Source organism: Ctenopharyngodon idella, chromosome 19, assembly GCF_019924925.1.
Source record: "Ctenopharyngodon idella isolate HZGC_01 chromosome 19, HZGC01, whole genome shotgun sequence".
Classification (NCBI taxonomy): Eukaryota; Metazoa; Chordata; class Actinopteri; order Cypriniformes; family Xenocyprididae; genus Ctenopharyngodon; species Ctenopharyngodon idella.
This window is the reverse complement of record NC_067238.1, coordinates 7,465,232-7,489,460: the sequence shown is the minus strand read 5'-3', so window position 1 is coordinate 7,489,460 and position 24,229 is coordinate 7,465,232. Positions and strand designations below refer to the sequence as shown.

General features: G+C 38.2%; 1 long non-coding RNA gene across 1 annotated transcript; it reads right to left on the bottom strand.

The window, feature by feature from the left end:
- Window positions 1-8,251: 8,251 nt before the first annotated feature.
- LOC127501107 (uncharacterized) lies at window positions 8,252-11,353 on the bottom strand. Its single transcript, XR_007926507.1, has 2 exons — window positions 11,209-11,353; window positions 8,252-8,857 (listed from the first exon to the last, which is right to left on the bottom strand). It is a non-coding gene; the product is annotated as an uncharacterized LOC127501107 (long non-coding RNA).
- Between the last annotated feature and the right edge of the window lie 12,876 nt (window positions 11,354-24,229).

The window sequence follows — 24,229 nt, the reverse complement described above, 5'->3', positions numbered from 1 at the left end:
TTAGACGCTTCAAAGGCGTATTGCTGCCCTCCACAGGTCATCTGAAGAACTCCACCTTATATATTAAACCCTCAAATAAAGTCCAGTGTGAAGCAAAAAGTTTATAACAATCTTTGTTGTCTCATAATCCTTATTTTCAAGAATTGATTTCAAAGATATAGGTGAGACTCCAGACTCCAACAGTTCAGAAAACATGCGGATTCTTGCATCACGATGAATTACACACTCCATTACTACATGCTTCACAGATTCCAACTCTCCACACAAACATCTGCCATCTGAATCCTTGCCAACCATTGCCAGCCCATAATTCAGTGCACAATGTCCCAATCTTAATCTTGTGAACACCACACTATATCTCCTCTCTAATCTTGTGAGTAGTGTGTGCATTAATGTAGGCTGAATTGAAAAATAATGCCTGCCCTTATTCCCTTCTTCCCATTCTTTCTGCCATAGTTGTGATATTTTTTGCTGTATAATACTCTTGCACTCAACTCTTCCATACATTACATTCAAATCAACTTGTGTAGCTATTTTTTTGCCATCTCATCAGCCTCTTCATTCCCCTGAATCCCTACATGTGCTGGAACCCACATAAAACCCACTTTGTTTCCAATTTTTATCACCCGATTTAACGCAACAAGAATTTCTAATATTAAATCTGGTCTAGCCTCACTCTTCCTACCCTTTATTGCCATTAGTGCTGCAGTGGAATCTGAACATAAAACATTTTCCCCAGGTCTTTGTACCTCCACCCACCCAAGGGCCCACAAAATTGCTACTAGTTCTGTTGAAAAGACTGACATGTTATCTGGTAATCGATCGCAATCTGAGTTTAAAACGTAATTGCTGATTTTCTGTTGAGTGGGATCATAGAACCATCAGTAAATATCTGCACACAGTCTGACCAGTTTCCTTTTAAATGTTCATAGGCCAAGGCTACAGGATCACCATTATCTTCCTTCATTTGATCTAGCAATGAAAAATCAAATGTAGGCTCCGGCAGAAACCATGGTGGGACTGGAGACCAACACATTGCAGGTCCTATTATAAAATCTTTCATACCCAATTCTTGAGCTCTCTTGTCCACAGTGTAAATCGTGCTCCCCTTTCTATCCCTTCCACCCCTTATCTGAAACTCCCAATGTTCATCTAATAAATTTCTAGCCGGATTTATGCATTTAAAACTTCGGAGCTTAGACCAATAGTTCAGAGATACCTTAGTCCTCCTTAACTTCAATGTAGTCTCCCCCATTTCAACTAACAGTGCATTAATTGGTGTTGTTTTCATAGCACCACTACAAATTCTTAAAGCCTTAGCTTGAATAATCTCCAATATCTTTCAAAAAGATGGCGCTGCAGACCCATAAACCATGCATCCATAATCAATATTGGATCTGATAATTCCCCTGTAAATCATCATTAATGTATCTCTATTTACACCCCAGTCTCTTCCAACTAGGCATCTTAAAATATTAATAACTTTCTCACATCTTTTAACTATTTGATTTATGTATACCCTCCAAGACATTCTCTCCTCAAACCAAACTCACAAGAATTTAAATGATTTAACCCTTTCAATGGGTGAGTTATAAATCTTTAATTCCTGTTCTGGATTATCTCTTTTAAAACCAAATACTACATATTTGGATTTTGAGACTGAAATTTTAAATCCCCAGTCCTCTGCCCAAGTCTCTACTGTATTAATTGCCTGCTGTAACTGTTTAAAAATATACCTCAAATTACACCCTCTTTACCAGGCTTCAATATTGGCATAATAATTGCATGCTTCCATTCCCTTGGCAATATGCCACACTCCCATATAGTATTTATTAACTTCAACAATTCTTCTAATACTTGATCATCTAAGTTACGAAGGATCTGATATCCTATCCCGTCTCTTCCAGGTGCTGTATCTTTCCCCTTTATAATAGCTTAGTTCTCCTATAGAAAAGAAAGCATTCACTACATTTGTATTATCTTTATTGTACTCCAATTTAAATTCCTCATTCTTCAATTTTTCCTCTCTCTTCTTATTAGCTGAACTTAAATTCTTTGAACTATGCACTTCCTTAAATATTTTAACCAACATCTCTGCTTTATCCTATTAACTGCTTCTTGCCCCTCAATCTGTAAAACTGGTACTTAAATAGATTTATACACTCCTGACATTTTATGTATTAATGACCAGAATTTCCTAACATTTGTTTCCATTCCTAAAGAACTACAAAATTTGCACCAGCTCTCTCTCTCTTTGCTTCTTTTATGACTTTTCTAGCTTTAGCCCTCAATTTCTTATATACTATTGCATGAACTTCTATTGGGTTTTTCCTCAATCTTCGATATGCTTTATTTCTAGCTCGAACAGCAAGAGTACACACCTCATTCCACCAGGGAACAATCTTACATTCTTTTGATAATTCAACTCTTGGAACTCCTCTGCAGCCTTTATTAATATGTCGCAAATTGAACTATTCCATCTATCTAAATCTCCTCGAAACACATTATGCACCAATTCCTGAGTCCTTTAAATTCATCCCATTTTGCTTTTGAATAATTATATTTCTTTGGTCTGTAACCCAGTTCTTTAATTAGCCTTCTCCCAATCCTACTTAAAATTGAAACATGGTCACTTCCAATAGTATACCGATCCATTATATCCCATTCTCCCACTATGGCAAGCTCAGGGGAAGTAAAGGTTAGGTCAATACACGAGGTTGCCCCACGACTTGTTTGAAACCAAGTTGGCCTGCCATCATTCAACACTACCAATCTATGATTATCAATAAACTCCACCAGGACTGAACCGTTTCTATCTCGAGTACTACTGCCCCAAATTCCACTGTGAGCATTAAAATCCCCAGTCCGTATCACTGGCAACTTAACTTTAGCCATGATCCCTTCTAGTATTTCTTCCTCTAACTGCAACCCTGGATTATAATAATTAACTATTGAAATCCTTCCCTGCTCTGACCATACTATAACAACCACACATTCAAGCTCTGAGCTTATCTCTACTTTATTATTATAAACCATTTTTAATAAAAGTGACACATCCACCTCCAACCCTATTTACTCGATCTGCTCTAAAACTTTCATATCCTGGAATAACAAAATCCAAACAAAGTTTAAGCCTTGACTCCTGGACACATATCACATCAGGTTTTTCAACAAATGCATCAATAAATCTCTTGAATTCCTGCCCATTGGCTACTAAACTTCTAGCATTCCATTGCAGAACATAAAACATATAGTAAAAGTATATACAGATAAATATATACTTAACAGTCCATCTCATCCTCAGTTGTCACATATTCCTCAACTACCTTGTCTCTCCCCTGCTGAACCTGCTGACTCCCTGATATGATTCATGCATGTACTTATACAACATCTCTGGGTGAATGTCCTTGATCTTGAGAAATGTATCTACTACTGCAATCACTTCTCTTGCAACATCTGATTTATTCTTTGCCAACTCTTTAATTCTCCACACTGCTTCTGAAATAAATAGCCAAAAATGCCTTCTTTTTGATCATTATATAATCACCTGGGACTTTTGAGTACACTTGTTGTGGCTTCTCTAGCCCTATAGCTTGACCACTACCACTTGCTCCCTCAATCCTTCTCACTGCTTCTGCGTACAAAACCTTATTCTCATCTCTTACTTTCTGCACTCTACTTCTTCTTCTTCTTCTTCTTCTTCTGTGGATTTATTGGCGGGTTGCAAACCAACTGGAAAGTTGCATACCACCACCTACTGTGCTGGAGTGTGACGAAGATGAAACACGGAAGATATAACGTCATTAATGCTGTAATTTTTCCACCAGACTCTATTCCTGTCTTTAAAATATTGTATATTGTGAAATCTGTAATACCCAAGGCTTGCATATCTCTTATAAGATCAATTCTTTCCTGTTCAAATTTTTTACATCTAATCAAAACATGTTCAGTTTCCATTTCCTGACATACATTACAAAAACCAGAGTTGTGTTTGCCCATGATATATAGTGTTGCATTAAGATTGGTGTGACCCATTCTTAATCTTGTAAATATAATAAATTCCTTTCTATTTATATTATGACTAATTTGACCTTGTTTTATGTTATTTTGTATTCTATAGAAATGTCTTCCTTTCTTACATGAGTCCCAGTAATTCTGCCATTTACTCCCACAAGCTTGTTGAATGAAAGACTTTCCTTCTGCCCTGCTTAAGGTGACTGCTTTGTTAATATTATCCACTTTGAGTGCTTCCTTGCCCATTTTATCTGCTGTTTCATTTCCTTGTATCACAAAATGTGCTGGTACCCATACAAACTCCACTACAATTCCCAGTTGTCTTAATCTAAATAAAATAATCAGTATTTCCATCAGTATGTCTTTCCTACATGATTGAAAGTTTTGCAAGCTTAAAAGTGATGCCAAACACAAATTAAAACTTTCATTTTAGAGTTTGACCTCTCCTCCTTAAACCATTCAAGCGCCATCTGGATGGCGACTAATTCTGCTTTATACACTGAAGTTGCATCAGTTAGTCTTGCTTTGTTCCCACTTTTAAATTCTGGTATATAAAATGCTGCACCCGTCCGTCCTGTCTCAGGGTTTTTTGAACCGTCAGTGTACACCTGAATAAATGCTGAATGAACAGTATGTATTCTAGTGTTTTATATTTGACTTCACCTCCAACTTCTCCTTTCTGAATTCTGTCATGTATTGTAAAATTAATTTGTGGTTTACTTAAAAACCAAGGTGGTATTGGAGATATTGTTACAGTTGTTCCATCCTCATTTCTCTTGCCCATTCCTGTACCTTCCATGCAAATCCTGTACCATGTAATTGTCTAATCTCTCAACTTTCCTCTAATACTTTCTTAGCTAAATGACTATTATTATGGCCCTTTAAACTTATCCAATATGCCATAGATAGTTTTTGACGGCGCAAATTTAAAAGCATTTCTGATAGCTCCACCTGCATTGCTGCTACTGGTGTTGTTTTAGCAGCTCCTAGAATGCATCTTAATCTGTATTGAATAACATCCAATTCAGAGGTCGACCGATATATCGGGCGGCCGATATATCGGGCCGATATCCGTGTTTAGTAGCGCCGATTTAAAGCCAGGCACGTCCGCGGGCAGCCCTGTGTTATTGGTGCGGTGGAATGTACTGCTGCCGCATGTGAATTGAAACTTTTGGAAGATTCAACAACAGTACTGGGAGATAAAGGTAGCCTAAGGCTTAAATTCTGATATTTCAAAGTCCTATGGCCATATATTTACTATACATTACTAGTAAACTATGAAGTGTTGCTTCACTTAGTGAAAGAAACAACAGATAGCATAGAACCGTCGGGAACTGGTATAATGCTACAGCTGGTTAAAGGTTCGCTTACTTAGTTAACTTTAAGGACTGTAGTCAAAAATCTACCAGCAGCTTACTTGCTTGCTAACATATTAGCCCCAATGTTATAAGTTCTGTTTTATTTTTCCTGTATCGGAGTCGGAGAATTTCACTCTGTGCTTGGTGTGGAGAAGGCGGCAGCTCTCACAAACACTGCAGCGTGATCGAGAGCTACGTTACTCCGACAAATATTGGCAATATTAAGAGGATTTGGCATTTCCAATTAATGTAAGCCTGTTACATTCTTCTAGTCTATTATTATTACTATTAGGTAAGCTACTTTTATTATTAAATTAATATTATAATAAATTTGCCCCGCAATAATTTCACAGCGCATCACCGCATAACTGACGTGCTGTGAGGATAATAAAAGATTAGGCTATCAGCTCCTCTTTGAAAATGTTTTAAACATTTTTTAGGTCTATTATACAATGAATTAGACCTATAATTATAATTATTAACAGTCTATAATATTTCCTAACACTACAGTCATAAATGAAAATTAAGAGCAGCTTTAGGCTACTTCGAGCACCAACTTTAAATAAAAAAAAAAAAAAAAAAAAAAAGCTGTTTAACACGAAATACTATTCTTCTCATTGGTTTCACTATATGTACGGGCAACAAGAGAAATAATGGAATAAATTAAGACAGTTATATACCGTTATCAGCATATTATGTTGAAATTCGTCTCTGAGAGAAAATGCTCCGTTAATGCAGCGTCAGGCAGCTCCGTCACTTTTACTTTCACTTTGAATACTGACCGAGGTTAAGCTTTTACCGGCATAACTTTTCCGCAAAGTTTGCACGTTGCTTCTTGTGTGATATCCATTGGCTCCTCTTCTTGGTTGAACCCCCGCGGATTTGTGTTACGCCACTGCACAGAAGTGTATGACATTTGTTCGGAAGCATGGTTTGATGCAGCCGGGTTTCCATCCAACTTTGCATTAATGAAAATTCAGCTCAAGAATATGCGCATCTGCGTGTGTTTCCATCAACTGTGTAATGCGAAATGGACATCGGCCTAATAAAGTGATGTGTTCCGACCAACGACTATATATATATATATATATATATATAATGTTGCACAGTTATTATCCTCATTAAACCTGTCTAACGTTAACCGTCAAGAATGTCAGAAATCACTAAGAGTTTAGCACTGTCCTTGCATACAAGGCTGTGCAACATGACAGTTTTTTAATTGATTTTTATTTATAAAGTTGTATTTATTTTATTTAAATGTATATTTAAGTTTACGTTTATATTCCAACAAACTTGAAAAATTCAGCTTGATAAATGCTCTAAAACTTTTATGTAAATCAAGTCAGTGTTCAATAAATGATGTTAAGTTTAGAAATGTTGTGCATCCACTTATTATTAGTGTGACATTTTAGCATGCAAATGAAGGGGAAAACTTCAAGATATCGGCCCTAAAAATCGGCAGCACATATCGGCCCTAAAAATCGGCAGCACATATCGGCCATCGGCTGACCCTGACCTCTAAACATCAGCATCGGCATCGGTTATAGAAAAACCCATATCGGTCGATCTCTAATCCAATTTCTTTAGCAACGATGCAGATGCAGACCCATACACAATGCATCCATAATCTACTATGGAGCGAAGAAGTGCATAGCCTAGTATATTCCCATCATTGATAGTTTATCTGCACCCCAATCCTGTCCTACTGTTTTGATCATTTCATTTCCTATTTGGAATGGAATAACGAGAAATGTCATGCTTGTTTATTCGTTTTTTCGTTTAGTTTAACAAACGGAAAATGAGATTTTGGCCCGATTTCTCATTTTTCGTTTGTGATTTACAAATCGGTTTATGGCTTTGATATTTCATTCGCGCATGTGGGCGGCGCCGAAACGCCCCTTTCATCTGATTAGTCAAACCGCGCCTTCTTCAGGACGGCCTTATTTCTGCCTGATAGAATAAGAGTCGATACGGCATTGTCAAATCATCCCACTTTATAAGCTTTTGTTGCCACGCGAACGACCACTCGCTGATATTTAAAGCAGAAATGTGTTATATTTAATTATAATTATTGTTGCTGCAAAGCTTCGCCTCTAATGTACGACCCTTGAGAGATTACAGTATGCTGAGACACGGAGTTTGGTGTATTATATATTATTTCTATTTTTAGTAGGTTGAAAAATGCAATTAAAATATAATATATTATATAATATTAATAAAAGTAAAATGTTTACTGTATGACGTATGGGCAACAAGAATTTGACGTAAAAATCAATGATAAACATGATCATGAGAACATGTCCATAACATTTCCCCCTCGCCTTTTAATGAGAGAGAGAGAGAGAGAGAGTGTTCTCCGTAATTGAATGCAAGTGCAACATTATTTTTTCAAACTGAAGAGCTCATAACTCATTCGAATGTATGATAATGTTTTTTTTTTTTTTTTTTTTAAGCTTACATAACATCACTCACTTATATGGTGTTTTTATAATGTGTTGCATTTGTAATAATTTATATCTAATTTAATTTCTTAATTTTGTTCATGGAGATAACGTTGACAATGTGTCATTAGTGGAAGATTGCTGCCATCTACTGGAAATCAGACATTTAAAATTAAAATAACATGAAATTTCAAGAACAGCCACAGTGTGTGTGTGTGTGTGTGTGTGTGTGTGTGTTTGTTCGTTGTTCTCCATCGTGGATGTGTAATGGTGTCACCCCTTCACTTCTGTGTTTGTTCTGCATTGTAGTTGATAATTTCTTTGACAAAATATGTAACAGAGAGCATTTTTTTCAAGATCAATTTTGGTTGCATGCATTGTTACGATAAAATAATGTTTTGCACATTACATTTGACATTGTATTGACTGACTCACACATGTCAAGTCACCTTTATTTATATAGCGCTTTTTACAATGTAGATTGTGTCAAAGCAGCTTTACATTGATAACTGGTACATTGTTTGGCTGCACAGCAGCTCTTAAATAATAGTGTCAATGCAGGCAGATCAAAGCACTGTTGAATATCAAATGTCAAGTCAAGTGTCCCCAACTAAGCAAGCCAGAGGCGACAGCGGCAAGGAACCCAAACTCCATCAGGTGACATTAGGTGGCAGACAAGTGGCAAATTGGTGTTAAAATGGAGAAAAAAACCTTGGGAGAAACCAGGCTTAGTCGGGGTGCCAGTTCTCCTCTGGCCAACAGTGCTTTGTTACAATTCAGGTTGCTATCATAAGTCCAATAGGATCGCAACATTAAAAGTATTTATTTCAGTTCCATCCAATTGAGGATCGTATTGAGGATCACGCCGGTATGGACGGTTGTTGAGGAACTGTGTCGTGGCTGTCGTGTCGATGAGGCCCTTACAGTGGATGATCTAGTTGACTCAATCTCTGCTGATACGTCAGGGCTGCGTTGTGGTCGTGTCAAGGTGCAGGTCCTTGGTCTCACCTGGATACGGCCCGGATCCGGTTGACTACGGTGAACCTCGGGATAAACAGAAAGACTAATATTAGCATAGATGCCATTCTTCTTCTGATGTAACGAGTACATCAGGTGTTATAGGAAGTGTTCCCGGTTCCGGCTGACCTAATTTATGCAGCCTAATAATCCTTTAACGGATTTGAAAATATAAATTGGTAATGTGTTATGTGTATGCCAGGTTAAAGAGATGCGTTTTTAGTCTAGATTTAAACTGACAGAGTGTGTCTGCTTCCCGAACAATGCTAGGAAGATTGTTCCAGAGTTTAGGTGCCAAATAGGAGAAGGATCTACCACCTGCAGTTGATTTTGATATTCTAGGTATTATCAGCTGGCCTGAATTCTGAGATCGCAATAGACGTGAAGGACTATAATGAATTAGGAGCTCGCTCAGGTACTGGGGAGCTAAACCATTTAGTGCTTTGTAAGTAATTAGCAAGATTTTAAAATCTATACGATGTTTAACAGGAAGCCAATGCAGTGTTGACAGAACTGGGCTAATATGGTCATACTTCCTGGTTCTAGTAAGAACTCTAGCTGCTGCATTTTGTACGAGCTGTAGTTTATTTATCAGGCGAGCAGAACAACCACCCAGTAGAGCATTACAGTAATCTAGCCTTGAGGTCATGAACGCATGAACTAACTGTTCTGCATTTTTCATTGAGAGCATATGTCGTAGTTTAGATATATTTTTAAGATGGAAGAATGCAGTTTTACAGATGCTAGTAACATGGCCTTCAAATGAAAGATTGGTATCAAAGAGCACACCCAGGTTCCTAACTGACGACGAAGACTTAACAGAGCAGCCATCAAGTGTTAGACGATATTCTAGGTTATTACGTGAAGAAGTTTTTGGTCCTAAAATTAGAATCTCTGTTTTTTCTGAATTTAGTAGTAGGAAATTACTGGTCATCCAATTTTTTATATCAGCTATGCATTCCGTTAATTTTGTGAATTGGTAAGTTTCGTCAGGGCGCGAAGAAATATAGAGCTGAGTATCATCAGCGTAACAGTGAAAACTAACGCCATGCTTCCTAATGATATCTCCCAAGGGTAGCATGTACAGAGTGAACAGCAACGGTCCTAGTACTGAGCCTTGTGGTACTCCATATTGAACTTGTGATCGATATGACATGTCTTCGTTTACTACTACAAACTGATAACGGTCAGATAAGTATGATTTGAACCATGACAATGCAATTCCACTAATGCCAACATAATTTTCGAGTCTATTTAAAAGAATATTGTGATCAATAGTGTCAAATGCTGCACTAAGATCCAGTAACACTAATAGAGAGATACAACCACGATCTGATGATAAGAGCAAATCATTAGTAACTCTAATGAGAGCAGTCTCAGTACTATGGTACGGTCTAAATCCTGACTGGAAATCCTCACAGATACCATTTCTTTCTAAAAAGGAACATAGTTGTGATGATACTGCCTTTTCTAGTATTTTTGACAGAAAAGTGAGATTTGAGATCGGCCTGTAATTGACATTCTCTAGGATCAAGTTGTGGTTTTTTATTAAGAGGTTTAATAATAGCCAGCTTAAAAATTTTTGGTACGTATCCTAATGATAAAGATGAATTGACGATATTGAGAAGAGGATCTATGACCTCCGGCACATCTGCCTACACTCTCAGAAAAAAAAGGTAAAGCTGTCACTGGAGTGGTGCCTTATGAAAAGGTTCATCTAGAGTGTACATTAGTTATATATTGGTTACATATTGGGCATCAAAAGTGTACATTCCTAAATGGTTTTAGAACCCTTTTAAATAGAAACATCCCAGCAACAGCTTTTGTACCATTTTTTTCTGAGAGTGTAGCATGGATATTTCTAGTAATCCTGAAGACCTTGTTTAGCTGGTTCAGATGTGTTTGGTTGGAGCTGAACTTTGCAGGACATTGATCCTCCAAGGAGCAGGACACCCCAGACATGCCCTTCACATTAACTGAATGCGATTGATCAACACTTAGTAGTAAATCTTAAAATATAGAGCTCATCATGACAAATGAAAGCAAAAGAAAAGAAAATACTTGTAAAGAAAAATACTACCAGAGCTTTGCTGGACAAACATTAAATGCATAAAGCAGTGGGAATAAACAATAGCCTACCTTGAAAGAAATTAGCAAACTTTTGAGAAACATCAACCAATTAATCATGTAACAATAACAACTTTAAAAAGTGCTGTGTAATTAATATAAAATGTTGAGAATGTTGATTTTAAGTTTTATTCCACATATGATAGAATCTGTTAAATGTAATTTGTAGATACTTTTTGTGCATAAAAACAAAACAAAAATAACTTTTAATCTTTTACATTTACTTTAAGTTAAACCGTCCCAATACTTACGCTCCCATTAGGCAGAGGGATGAAACTGTAAAAGTGCTGTTCTTCTTAAGGCTGATTTATACTTCTGCGTCGGACCTATTTATACTTCTGCGTCGGTGTCCGCGTCGACGTGCATACAGACCACTAGTAGGCAGCGTCTGTGGTCATGTTGAGGATCAAGGCAAAAGCCGAAGAAGAAGCAGCTTGTCATGTACGTTGTCAGAGACGCTTACAAACAGAAGCAGCAGAGAAGCGGCAAATAGGTAATGACTTTTGTCGCAGTTTGACTGCATGTGTCCCCTGAAACAGAGCATTCTTTCATTCCTATGGAAGTTGAAAACGCTCGCTCTTCTCCGAATACTCCGTGCCAGTTTTTTAACCTGAGGGAGGGGTTCTAGCAGACCAATCACAGCGCTTGCGGTCCGCGTAGAATTGACGCGTTGTTACATTTTTGAAGAGGTGCACGTCAGGCTACGTCGTAGGCTACGTGTGGTACACACACAGCCTACGCCGTAGCTACGGCGTACACTTGATGCAGAAGTATAAATCAGCCTTAAGTTGGTAAAAAAAAAAAAAAAAAAGTGTTGAAACAGCCAATAATAAAATGTGACATTCTGTACTTCTGCTTCATATTAATCTTTTAATCACCAATTGTATTGCACAGCACTGCTTCAAGTCGAACCTACTGATTCACTCATTACAACAGTCACTAGCCACCCCCCTACTGGCTGTTTAATTTAAAAGTATTGTTACGTTTTTTTATTTGTATATGTACATATGCATATTACCTCACTTTACCTCAAGTGTAATCCTTTATAATCTGTTATGAACTTTTACATTGTATAACATTTGGAAGCTACCTTTGAATCTTGTGTGATTTAATATTTATAGTACTTAAGTACCCTAAATAACTTAAGGGTTAACTTTTATAGAGTAGCCACACTGTCTTTAGCCTTTGAGAGGGTGGGCTAGTCTTTGTTGTTTAGTAGGATGTGTGTTGTTTTAATGAAGTGTTTCTTGATTGTACAGCACTTTGGTCTGCAGGTGCAGTTGTAAAGTGCTCTATAAATAAAGTAAATGAATGAATGTTATTATTAAATGCTTATGAAATAATAAATAACCATTAGTAACATCAGTCAATCTGTTCACTTTACAGATGGAGCATGAAGAGACTGGACCTGCTAGTTTGGCAAACCCATTCCCACCCCACCCCCCACACACCCCACACACACATTCTTACTGATTAAGCATAATTTATATATGAATGAGTATAAGTGTGCTGTTATATAATTACCTTTAATTCACGTTGTGTTCTTGGAATGTTTGTACCTTGTGTTAATAAAAAAAAAAAAAAATAACATTGAAAGAATGGTTCAGGGACATTATCCTAACCTTAACATAACATTTTAACATTAAAGAAAGTGGACATTTTAACGTTCTTGGAATGTTCCTAATAAAAATTCTTTGACTGTTGTGTTGTTAATAAAATGTAGGTGGAAACAACGTTGCAGGAACGTTTTGCTAACATTAAAAAACCTGGATATTTTAACATTCTTTGAACATTACAAATCAACATTCTTTGAACGTTGTATTGATAATAAAATTTAGGTGGAAAGAACGTTGCAGGAACGTTATGCTAACCTTAAAATAACGTTTTGCTAACGTTTAAGAAACTGGACATTTTAACGTTCTTGGAACATTACAAATCAACGTTCTTGGAACGTTATAAATCAACATTCTTGGAACGTTACAAATCAACATTCTTGGAACGTTACAAATCAGCGTTCTTGGAAGATTACAAATCAACGTTCTTTGAACGTTGTATTGATGGTAAAATTTAGGTGGAAAGAACGTTGCAGGAATGTTATGCTAACCTTAAGATAACGTTCCAGCAACGTTGAGCAAACTGGACATGTCCACGTTTTTAGAACATTTCAAATAACGTTCCCACAACCAAAAGAGAACGTTTGGAAAATGCTCTCAGAACATAGCTTTGTTTGCTGGGAACGTATATGCGAGCGGGAATCTCATAAGTGAGAACAAGAACCTTAAAAATTGCAGGATTCCGTACGTCGACCGCCCACAGCGTCTTCTGGGATTTTTAACGGTTCGATTCTCTCAAGTCTGCATTCGATGCATCCTTGATATCAAGAACACATCCGGGTACTTTCATGCGTCCTCTGTTCTTGAGTTTTTGAGTATTGGAACTTAACTTCGACGGTTGATGATGACGTAGAGCAAGAACACAAGGACGCTTAAGATCGCTTAAGAACGCATATTGAGAAACAGCCAAAGGGTGTGTCCGAAATCGCCCCCTATACCCTTAAATAGGGCACTATTTGAGGGGACACAGGGTATCCACGGGGCATTAAAAGTCATTAAATGGATTTTGCGAAAATTAAGGCCTTAAATGGCATTAAAAAGCATTCAATTTTATTTCTACAGGCATTACATTTTTTAGATAGTTTTGAAGAAAAATAATACTACCAGTTTATTTTGAATAAAGCCTAAATAATTGATTTGCTGTCGCAAAATATGTACATTGGTGTGGTACACACGGAACCAGTTTGGTAATTGCCTCCGGCCGGTGCAAAATTGCCGTAACGCCGTTTTGGGAGACGGAAGGTTGAATCAATGTTGCCAACTTAGTGCCTTTTCAGGCCCCTTTTGCAACCTTTTTTCTAAGAAAGCGTGTTGTGACGAATATACTTGTTAACCTGATCTAGCTTCCAAGAACCCCGGTACTACCGCACGAGCGCGAGATCTTGCTTTCCTGCCGCTGGCGTACCTCTCTGGTTCAGCAGCGCATTCAGTTGAGGCTGTGCACTCTGTCAGAGAACAAATAAAATTATACTATTATACTATTGCTTCTAACCTGAGTGATCATTTTACGTGTACATATAGCCAAAATCACAGCAAATGTCTTTATCTTATGTGTAGGCCTATGGTGATTTTGTCAGACAACGTCTCGATTATAAATCAGGATTTTAGTGCTGGTTTAACATGTCAGGGCTCGAACTTTACTTTCCCGACCGGACAAGGACCTGATTAAAACGTCAATACCAAAAAAAAAAAAAAAACAGCAACTTGGGAATCACCAAAACGCGAGTATGACTGATTTTATTACATTTAGTGTAAGTGGCGATCTATAGTGGATAATAATAGGCTGTATAATGTACTGACGATAAGTGCGCTGTTGAGGCTTGAGGAGAAATGGAAACATGAGCGAAGCGCACACTAAAAGAAACTCAGTTAAACATACTGCGGTAAAAATTCAAAATGTGGAGTTTTTATAACTTGATACTGGTAAGCAAAATCACATAACCAAGAATGCTGTTTTCCTAAATAGGCTATCACAATTAAAAACGTGACACTGATTTCATACAACAGTTCAGTTAACAAATAGTTAATATTATGTCACTTACATTTTAGAAGGAACATTGACTGTTTTTGTTCTATTTTAGCAGCGAAAATAGTTTAAAACAAAGATCACAGCAGTACCAAAGCGCAACACTCAGCCTTGTTTTCATTACTGAATGATTCAGCGTTTTGAATGAATCGGTTGAGTCAGCTGCTGTGTTCGAAATCGCCCCCTATACCCTCATTTGCTATTCCCTACATTACTCCACTAATATAGTCCACTTGAAGGAGTGAATGAAACGAGTGAGTGAATTCGGACACTGGGTGCACTGGAAGGGCTGCCGATTTCGCATAGTTTGTGCTGTTGTTTAATAATCTTTTGAAATGTAGCAAACTGGCAGCTCCAGTAGTAATGAATATTTATGTTGAACTAGCATGTTCAAACCTTTTAAATGATTTAATGATCAATTAAAAAGGAATTCATACCTGTATGATAATGCTGGACCAGCGCGGTTTGGAAAATTAATGGATGATTGATTCAGCTGCGGGTGCCATCTCCTGGCGAGACGCAGGAATTCATTCAGCGCGCGACTCTCACAGTGCATTATGGGTATTCTCTAGCCGTTGAGCGTGCATCGGTTGTACACTCGTTATTGCGGTGCATTGTGGGATTGAATGAGTGCACTCAATATCGTCCACTATGGTTTCGGACACCACTACAAATGGCTGTCCCCTCAAATAGTGCCCTATTTAAGGGTATAGGGGGCAATTTTGGACACAGCCAAAGATTAAATGACCCATTCATAAACAACTGCCTCATTCTTGAATGAATCAGCCATTGGAATGAATCGTTTAAATGAATGAATCAATTACCCACTCATTAAGACGGTTACTTGCCGCCACCTACTGGTGGTTTAGTTTCATTTTTAAAAGTATCATTTCCCCCCCCAACATTTTATATTTAAAACAATCCCATAACATTAATTAATGCAGTTGTAATCAATCAAAATTGCAGATTTACATATGTCAAAGCTGCAATATTCTGAAAGGATTTTCAATGAATGAACAAATTTATATTTCCACCACAAAAAAAAAAAAAAAAAAAAAAAAAAAAAAAACTATTTTTTTCCGGACAAGCAACTGTTTTACTTGTACAAGTGAATGACCGATTTACGTGTGTCCACATGACAAGGCTTAATGTCAAGCCCTGTATGTAATCTTAATGATCCGTGTTTCAAAAAAATATATAGATGAAACAATTTTATTGGGAATTTGGCTGTATTAAAATACATTATGTGAGCAAAAGGATATAGCAGCAGAGAAGTAAACAAATGTAAAGGGCTGACACTTGGCAGAATGTGAATGCAACAATGACATGATGAATTTTCTAATTGCCATATGTCGTCATCTATCGACATTTAGCGGCATATATATATATATATGGCATTAAAAATTTAAAAATTGGCATTAAAAAGCATTAAATTAGATTTGATAAAACCTATAGAAACCCTGGGGACAGCCATTTGTAGTGGTGTCCGAAACCATAGTGGACTTTATTGAGCGCACTCATTCAATCCCACAATGCACCGCAATAACGAGTGTACAACTGATGTACGCTCAATGGCTAGAGAATACCCATAATTCACTGTGAGAGTTGCGTGTTGAACTTGAATGAATTCCCGCGTCTCGCCTGAATATGGCGCCCGCATACATTTTCCAAACCGCTAATCCAATGTGTCTACAGAATGATATTTAGACAGGTATAAATTCCTTTTTAATTGATTATTAAATTGTTTAATTACGGATTATGCATGCTAGTTTCCATGACAGAGTTCAACAATAATCTTTTCATTTTTTTCAGATTCTCTTTACCTCTTTTTCTTTACTGAAACATGATCTGTAATTCTCCTTTCAATTGTGTATTTCAAATGAAGAATGTAAACTGCTGCTGCTGTATGTCCGGGGTCTGGGTTCTTTGATCCATCAGTGAATATTGTAATATTCCTGATTTAAATGCTGCTTTACTACTATATCCTTTGTATGGTTTCCTTTGTTTTAAACTTATTTTGTAATGTCAGATCTATATCTGGTTTAGGGAAAAACCAAGGAGGAGTTGATAGTAATGCCACTGTAGGACTAATATTTATATTATTTATTGTTCTGGGCTTCTTTTCCTACATTCCATCCAAAGCTATTGATTTCTTTTTCATGTTCCCAGCATTTCTCTAGGACATTTGTTTACTGGGTGATTCTCTGTGTGTCCCTTAAAGGGTTAGTTCACCCAAAAATGAATATAATGTCATTTATTACTCACCCGTTCCACACCCGTAAGACCTTCGTTAATCTTCGGAACACAAATTAAGATATTTTTGTTGAAATCCGCTGGCTCAGTGAGGCCTCCATAGCCAGCAATGACATTTCCTCTCTCAAGATCCATTAATGTACTAAAAACATATTTAAATCAGTTCATTTGAGTACAGTGGTTCAATATTAATATTATAAAGCGATGAGAATATGGTGCGCCAAAAAATAAATAAATAAATAAATAACGACTTGTATAGTGATGGCCGATTTCAAAATACTGCTTCAGGAAGCTTCGGAGTATTACGAATCAGCGTATCGAATCATGATTCAGATCATGATTTAAATATGTTTTTAGTACATTAATGGATCTTGAGAGAGGAAATGTCATTGCTGGCTATGGAGGCCTCACTGAGCCAGCGGATTTCAACAAAAATATCTTAATTTGTGTTCCGAAGATTAACGAAGGTCTTACGGATGTGAAACGACATGAGGGTGAGTAATTAATGACATAATTTTCATTTTTGGGTGAACTAATCGTTTAAGTGTGCTCCAATAGTCATTTTTAATTTTAACTTCCTAAATTCCAGATGCATTTCTGCTATTTCTACCAGTATTGCTGGGATAGAGGATGTTCTGAATGCCCCACTACTTAGTCTTAAAGCCTGTGACTGAATAACATATTTATTTTTTGTTATTTAAAGTGTGTGTTAGTAATATGCGCCTATAGGTGGGTGCACAACGCGCATACACGTGGACGCGCAGCAGCACACAAACATGCCAAATATTAAAAATAAAAGGATTACAGTGTAAAAGATTACCCAGGTAGCCAGCGCAATCAGGCCAATTGCGGCTGAGTGTCAGCTCACTCGGCTGTGTTCTGACAGCGGCTCACCAAAACTGAGCCTGCTCTGGCCCAGTAATGGTTGCCAGATTTGGCTAGGCTTTGGATGTGCAGATTTGGTCTGATTTGCACTGAAACATGGCACATTTGGCCCAATTATGGACCATAAGTGCTGGTCTGATTTTGGTTGAGATATGGCCACACGGACCCGGACCAGTTAAAGTTGAATGCTGGGGGTGGGTCTCCTTTTACAATGTGGTAAATTGTAGGTAGCAGTGACCCTTAAGCTTAAGTGTAATATCCTTTTCCTCTCAATGTTTTTTTATTAGTGGTTTTTTTTTTTAAAATTCCTATTTATATAATATTTTCCTTTTCCCGGTCACTTTTTTCTTAAATAATTTTCAAATTTAGCTAGTTAATTCATATAATGAAACTAATGATTGGGTCAACGGAGTGAGGATCCATCTGCAGCTTTTATTGAAGTTAAGTTCACAGACACAAGTATAGCAAGGATGAGCCAGTGGCAGAAACAGTGACAGGCAGTGATCAGGGCAGGCAGCAAAAAAAAAAAAAAAAAAAAAAAAAAAAAAAAAAAAAATTATATATATATATATATATATATATACACACACACACAATCCAGGAACAGGCAAGGGTCAAGGCAGGCAGCAGAGAATCAGAAACGAGTAACAGTCCAAGGTCAAACAAGAATACAGAATAAAAAAAAAAAAAAAAAAAAAAAAAAAAAAAAAAAAAAACACACCAACGCTCAGAAAGGTCAGACAGGGCTAAACAATACTTTGCATGGAGGTGTAGGTGCACGTGTCTTATGTGTGAGTGAGTGAGTGAGTGAGTGAGTATATAATGGGTAGCAGGTGCAGGGTGATCAGTCCAAGGTATGAGGGTAGATGGGAAAGGGAGTCCAAATGATGCGTGTAGTCCAGGGTGTAGTGCCCTCTGGTGGCAATGACGGGCACTCTCACTGGTGATCGTGACATAGCTCCCCTCCTAAGGAGCGGCTTCCAGACGCTCCTAAACCCAAAACCCAGAAAGTCCTGGAGGGAGGTGGAGTGGAGGCGGAACAGTGGGCGGGATGGTGGGCCAAGTCCATGGAAAGGAAGAAGGCCTGAAGACCCCCACAGCAGATCTGGCAACACTGGGAACCAATATGGCTGAACAGGAGAAACTGAAACATGAAGCACAGAGAGGTTAGCATTGGCCGCTAGGGCCATAACAGGACAGGCAGGGAGCTCAGAAAAGCCCTCCAATGCTCTGACTGGGCTTGAAACGAGGAGCAGATTCAAGGGCTGAAGCGGGCTCACGGGCTGTAGTCGATATGTGCGCAGTCCAAACACACACCAAATGGCTGTGGCCACCACGGCCAGCACTGCAATTTCTAAAAGCTCAGGCGTGGCCGCCGTCTCGGCTGAGGGCTCACAGACAGCCTCCCTAGCTGGGACAGGACAGAGGGTCTGCAGCGGATGCCGCCACCTCTGGAGGTTCTACAGTGGTACCATCGGAAAACAGGGAGGAATCATAAATGGCCTCTGTGGCTGGTTCTGGGCAAGACAAAAGTGCAAGTAACTGAAGCAAGCACCGCCGCTTCATGAGGTTGTGGCGGCATATGCTGCAGCTCTAGGGAAATTGCAGTGGGAGTAACTACCTCCAGAGGTTCTGCAGCATAAGCCGCCACCTCTGGAGATTTAGCGGTGATGTACGCGGCCCAGATACACCATAAGGCGACCCCCATTATAGGGAGCGCTGCAGACAGGGGAATCAGTTCAGGAGCAGGACTAAAATTAATTGGTTTGGGGAAACCAGCTGTACATACTGACACCAGCGGTGGATCCTCCATGCTGGATGCCAACCTCTGACGTTTGATGACGTGTTCCCCTGACAGAACAGAGGAGGGTTGTGGTACGACAACCACAGCAAGACGTGACTCTGGGGTGTCAGACATAATGTGGCAAGGCTCTGGAAGACCTGCAGAGATGTGACATGGCTCTGGAAGATCAGCAGTGATTTGACTTGACTCGGCTCACGAAGATCAACTGTGACTTGATTTGTTGTTGTGGCCGCCATTTTGTGAGTGTGTTCTAGTGTAGCTGCTATCATACGAGTGAGTGCAGGATCACGTTCCTCCACAACACCCACAGTGAACGCTGACGAACAAGGACCCTCATGAATCACTCTTGATTTTAAAGGCTGATAAAGGCCATCACAGAAAAAGTCTTAATATACAGTCCAGTAATTCTGAGCCATTAGCCAAAGCCAAATATTCCCCAATGTAACCCTCAAATGATCGAGTGCTCTGCTTGAGCGCTAACAGCAGAATTGCTGCATTCATACCTGGCCAATGTTCCTTGGAGAAGCCGCTGGATCCTTGTTTGGTGAAGTCTTCTGTAAGGATTGGGTCAACAGAGTGAGGATCCATCTGCAGCTTTTATTGAAGTTCACTGACACAAGTATAGCAAGGATGAGCCTTGCTATACTTGTGACAGGCAGTGATCAGAAACAGTGACAGGCAGTGATCAGGATAGGCAGCAAACAATCAGAGTCCCAAGGCAGGCAGCAGAGAATCAGAAACAGGTAACAGTCCAAGGTCAAACACAAGAATACGGAATCCATGGGAAACAGTCAGATGGGGCTAAACAAGACTTTGCATGGAGGTGTGGGTGCAAGTGTCTTTTATGTGTGAGTGAGTGATTGTATAATGGGTAGCAGGTGCAGGGTGATCAGTCCAAGGTATGAGGGTAGATGGGAAATGGAGTCCAAATGATGTGTGTAGTCCAGGGTGGAGTGCCCTCTAGTGGCAATGACAGGCACTCTCACTGGTGATCGTGACAGAAACAAGCTTAAAGTGGTTAAAGTGAACTTTAACATTATTTCTGCTATATGAGTTTCAAGACATGTGCTCTAGTTTTGACACCTAATGACGACACCTGGCGGGCTTTTTGTGCTGCTAATTACCAGAAGACCTGAAGAACTTACTACAGTGGTGAGTAACCCTTTGATAATATAACATATAATATCATTTTAATAAACCGTTCTACACATATAATATCAAAGTAATGTTTATTTATAATGAAGCTATAATTGTGAGTTGGTTGACATAGTGCTAGATTTTAGCTCCAACCCTAATCAAACACACCTGAAGCTAATCAAAGTCTCCAGGATTACTAAAAACTTCCAGGCAGGTGTTCTGGAGCTGGTTTGAGCTACAATCTGCAGGACACCAGCTACTAAACTAACCAATGTGAAGTCTTAATTTGTAGTAAATTCATAAACCATTCTTATTGCTTTGTCTGTAGCCAGAATGTGAAAGCATTTTTTCCACCAGCATTCTATTAATTGACAGTAATGATCACTATTACAATATCAGGAGCAATAATCAACAATAATGATTTTGTGATGATATTGCAGTTTCACCCTCTAATGAGTTGTTTTTTATTTGCATTATGAATTTTTTGTGTAAATACATGTACATAACCAGCTTTAAATAGTCTGTGTAAATAAGCATAAATGCCATGCCAGATGCAACTTCTGTTCCACCTTTGCAGTGTAAAGATGTCTTTTGTTGATGTTGAAAGAAACTGGATTGGTAACAGTCTATAGTTATGGAAGCCCATTTCCGCCACATAAGAAAAAAAAAAAGAAAAAGTCATAATTATGACATACCAAGTCTAAATTTTGACATACTATGTCAAAATTATGAGATTAAAAAGTCAAAATTATGACATAACTAAATCGAAATTATGACTCGCTGCTTACTGTTGATCTGACTCTGTAATGTAAAGTTTTGTTTCATGTTTACGTGTCATGTCTTTTGTATTTTGATTCTTGTTGCTTGTTTGTGTAGTGCTTACCTTGCGCTCTTAGTCTATGTGTCATGTGCTGATTGGTTGTTTATGGTCATGTGGCTTCTCAGTTCTGTTCTGTCATTGGTTTCCTTGTTCCTTGTGTCACTTGCCCATTGGTTGTCTTCGTCATGTGTTCACTAAGTTCATATATTTAAGCCTCTTGTTTTCCATGTTACTTTGTTGTGTACTGGTTTAATGTAACCACGCTGTTGTTGAGTGTTTTTTTTTTTTTTTTTTTTTAATCAAGGCTGCTCATTGTTGAAGTCTGCTTATGTCTAATGGTTGCTTTGTTTGTTTGCTAATTTTTGGATTAATAATAAACTGCACATGGGTTCATCAACTCGCCTTCAGTTGGACTGATCGTTACAGACGCGACACGACAGGATGAATTGTGACATTAAAGAATGTTTTAAACATGGTTTTACTAATGATGAAAATCTTGCCTTATTATATAGGCCTTTTCTGATTTTTTTTAAATTTTTTTCTTATGTGGCAGAAATGGGTTTCCATAATATATAGTATTGCAATTGATCTTTTTTTTCAGATGAAGAGATTGAAAAGTTTGTCAAAAGACGGCTGCAGCTTGCTTCGGACAGAGATGGGGGAACCAAAGAGCGGGCCCAAAAGCAAACTAATTATACCTAAGGCATGTTTCAAATGTTCACATTTATCTGACTAACCATACGTGTCATTGTCTGTCCCTTCTTTTATTCTCCTACTGTCAATCTGTTTCTCTTTTAGGGTACGTTTACTTGCTCCTGGTGGTTTTTTTTTTTTTTTTTTTTTTTTTTTTTCTCCTAAATGTTTCAAATAAATTATCATATCACTCATATTTTCATTGTGTCATTTATTTGGCGGAAAGGAGCATATATTGATGCTATGTGATAGGCATGGAGTGATTCATGGTAGGTGGGGATGCCATGGAAAAAAAAAAACAGGGTGCCAAATCCTTAATCTTTGTAAAGTTGACCTATTTAGTTGATATGCATAAGTACGTGTAGGCTTAACAAGTAGTTTTTTTTGTTTGTTTGTTTTTTATGATATTTTTAAGGTAATTAAAAAAAGAAGAAATTATTCAAAGCTCTGTTTTTATAAAAATAAAACTGGTTTAATACACATATTTTAGAAGTTGTACTGAACGCCTCAATTTCAGTACATAGACTCGGCCCAGTATCGGCTAAGTGTTCAGTTTTTGGCAGCGTGATTGTGGCCCAATGCCGGCAGTGTCAGCTCAGTTTCAGTACCCAGACTTGGCCCAATACTGGCTAAAGTGTTCAATTCTTGTCGGTGTGATTGTGGCCCAATGCCGGCAGTTTTGGCAGCGGGACTTGGGCTGGTATATTTGGGCCAATTCTGGGGCGTCATTCATCCCGCTTCCATCCCGAGTCTGGCAACCGCAATCGGGCGAAGTTATTTCTTCTGGGCCATTATCAGGCCGAACCAGTTTGGCTACCTGGGTATTATGGGTGCATAAAGATAAAAATCCTTTGGTGGAATCCGGCTTGTCTCGTAGATGGTCTGTTCAGCAAGATCCATTTCCTCACCATTAAAGCTGCTTTTAATGGATGTCAATAGAGGAAAGGCTTTAGAACTCTGAATAAAATGCTTTTGTGAAGAAATAGCTTATCACGAATCGACAGCATATTAACTCTCTTCCATGACAGCCCATTTAACATGTTTTCCATTAAACATTTGTATTTATTTATTTTTGGAAAAAGTGACATTTATAAGAGAAGTCATGCTGCATCCCAATTCGCCTACTTATACTACACCCAAAAAGTATGTACTGTTTTTGTGAAGAAAAAGTACATACTTTTGAGTGTGTAGCAGAAGAGTATGCAAGCTTTGGGACATACTACTTCGTCATAATTGCGTCTTTAATGGATGTTCTGTCGCTTAGTTACGCAACCTGTAACTGTTTAAACTGCCCTGTCAATCACAGTTAAAATCCTCCACATACAATTAAATTTAATTTCCTACCGTTTCGGAGAGAAATGTAGTCTCACGTTGATCTGCCAGTCATGGGTCTTTCATGCAGAGCACTCTCCTCATGTTTACATAATGATGCATTTAAAAGTTAATGACCAAATGCATCGTTATAAAAGTTCACAATGCTGTTGCAGATGAAATATGTGGATAACATTTAATAAATATATTTTCGTCAGGTTAGATAATGATTATTAATCACTCAAACCTTTTTATCTTAACCGGTTTGCTTAACCGTCACACATCTCGCACATCCGACGTGTTTGTATGTATGTATGTATGTTTGTATGTTTTTTTTTTTTTTTAAACACTTTTTATTCGAATTTGTAGTTCTAATCAAATTCTCGTCCACAGCGCAATGTGTTATGGACAATATTAGCCGTTAGAGGGTGCTTCTCAATATCCCTCCTCGTTCCTCCGTCCTCCATCCTATGACCCGGAAACCGGTCAAGCTCAGCCATCTTGAAGGACATCTCAATTCTCTAATTGCACCACGAGGAGGCGAGGAACGAGGAGTGAGGAAGCTTTCTGAGGAGTCATGAGCAAGGATACACAGGTGTATCCTTTGCGGAAGTCTTTCTCGTTGAAAAACATGACGCACGTATAAATTCTCCTCCCCCTTCATATCTGTCACAGTAATTTAAATGTATGCTTTAATGTATGCAGTTTAAATAAACTTTACATCTCACAT